Below are 2132 nucleotides of genomic sequence, written 5' to 3'. Positions count from 1 at the left end.
GATGCCGAAGCATGCCCTGGGTGAGGGGGGTGGTCGAGGGATCCTTCCCACGGTTTATGGTGGATAGTAGCAGGTCGCCCCCACAAGCCCTTGCGAGTCCCGCAGACGGTCCCAGAGGCTGACCCGTTTGGTATCTCCTCACTGTAAGATTTTAAAGCCAGATACACGCACCTACGGAGCTAAAACATTGTATAATAGGTTTTTAGGACACGTTATGTCTCTTGGGACCCCTCCCTCCCCTCCCTAGGGAATAGTGCTTCAAATCGATGCTCCTCAATGTGTTAACTGGGTTGAGGAAAATACATTAGGGTTAGGTAACGACTTCGGGGTTAGGGTAACCATTTCTTAGGGTTAGGGTAACAATTTCTTAGGGTTAGAGTATCGATTTCTTAGGGTTAGAGTAACGAAACTAGGGCTTTAGAATTTCAAATTCGCCTACACTCAGGGATGTGGCCGCTTTACAGCCTGAACCTGGCCGATAACAAGCAGAATTTCGACCCCATTTCCTCGTCTACGACCATACCACAGGGAAAGCACCGGTTCTCGTCCGATCACCGAAGTTAAGCCCTGTCGGGCGGGGTTAGTACTTGGATGGGTGACCGCCTGGGAATACCCCGTGTTGTAGGCTTCAATTTTTTGTCTTGCGAACATCTCTAAACGTTTTATCCCAATAAATAGCTCTCCATACACCACAATTTCACATAGAGAGCCGTAGGTGAGTGAGGAACAAAATCAAAGCAAAAAACGAGGGGGGGAAAACACCTTTTTGTCAAAAATCGGCCAGCTAATGGCGAAAACTCTAGTGCGATCGACTTTTCTTACAGAGCGCGCGCGAGCGAGTGAGCACGCGCGAGATGAACAGTTTATGATGTCAAATTCTACTTCTGTGATATCAAATCATTCCAAATAACGAACGAAAAAATGAATAGGAAAAAAACGCACACTTCTGAGACGCAGTTTTAAGCCATCGTGACGTGGCAAAACACTCGCACACTTCCAAGAGGAGGCGCGCGAAAAACGGCACTGAAAGTCGACAATGGTTGGATTCAGACTGCAAACGAATCGGGAAAAAGGTTCGATACTTTTACTACTCTGCTAGTTTGTTTCCTTCCCTCGTTCATTCGTTCACTCGCTTGCTCGCACAAAGGATACACTAACGATAGCAATAGCATTTCTAAAAGCGGCTCCAGTGACAATAAAACCGCTCAAAAGGTTCAAAGTGTACTCACGGTCCAAGTCGAATGACCTTCTATGCTCGCTCGCTCGGTCGATCGGCCGTTTGGTTTCCTTTCATTTCCTTTCCCTTCGCGCGCATAGCACAGCACGGCACGGCACGCACAACCTGCAAATACAAACGAACAGGACTTTACACACAATAGAGCAGACAGGCCTTGAACAAAAACAGCCAGCAAAGTTACGCACCGCCCCGAAACTCACCTTGTTTCCTTCCTCCAGTCTCTCCAATGCACTTCTACCCCTCCAAACGTGCCAACACCTTGGCCAGTTGTGCGTCCTTTGCTTTCTTTGCAAGTCTACCGGTCCACTGCAAAAGCAAAAATACCCTCGATAGTCAGTAAGAGGGCCATATAGACATAGTTTGGATGACTTTTGCGGGGACGAGCGCGAACGCAGGTCCCCACTACCAGAAATTATACGCTCGAGTTACCCACATTTGGGGTAATCGCAAGGGTCAACCCAGTCGAAGTGCAATGAAAGGGCCTCGCCTTGAGAGGACTGCCTCCTTGATCACAGTACCTCCCGCGTCAGGTAAGTATGCTTTTTCAGCGTCTGCCCTCGGTGAAAAAATCCACTTACCCCTAGGTCCTTGTGGTAGTGCTTTGCGCACTTCAGAAAACGTAGGCCAGCGGCCGTTCCTGCCATTGTCTGTTGTCTGAATTATCATCCCTCTTTCACCTCTTCCCCTCTAAGGGCGGGCGGGGCTCCTGTAAACATAAAAGAATGCTATACCGTTGACTTTGTTTTGGATTGAATGTGTCTTCCCCAGAGGGAAGTGGGCCGCACTCGGAGGTAGTGCTATACCGAGGCAACCCGTGGCTGGGACGAGGCAAGCCTCTTTTCCACAGCCCAGTTCCAAAAATCAGTTTAATATATGAGCTGCTCAATGAGCAGCG

The 2132-nt window shown here is 49.0% G+C and overlaps 2 non-coding genes and 1 pseudogene across 2 annotated transcripts; 1 reads left to right on the top strand and 2 right to left on the bottom strand.

The window, feature by feature from the left end:
• The first annotated feature begins 509 nt into the window (after window positions 1-509).
• On the top strand, window positions 510-628 carry LOC136278455 (5S ribosomal RNA). The gene has a single exon (XR_010716335.1). It is a non-coding gene; the product is annotated as a 5S ribosomal RNA (ribosomal RNA).
• A 983-nt stretch (window positions 629-1611) lies between these two features.
• On the bottom strand, window positions 1612-1775 carry LOC136278434 (U1 spliceosomal RNA). The gene has a single exon (XR_010716316.1). It is a non-coding gene; the product is annotated as a U1 spliceosomal RNA (small nuclear RNA).
• A 231-nt stretch (window positions 1776-2006) lies between these two features.
• On the bottom strand, window positions 2007-2132 carry LOC136278405 (U2 spliceosomal RNA; annotated as a pseudogene).

Source organism: Pocillopora verrucosa, unplaced genomic scaffold, assembly GCF_036669915.1.
Source record: "Pocillopora verrucosa isolate sample1 unplaced genomic scaffold, ASM3666991v2 scaffold_100, whole genome shotgun sequence".
In the NCBI taxonomy this organism is placed as follows: Eukaryota; Metazoa; Cnidaria; class Anthozoa; order Scleractinia; family Pocilloporidae; genus Pocillopora; species Pocillopora verrucosa.
This window is presented reverse-complemented; position numbering and strand designations above follow the sequence as displayed.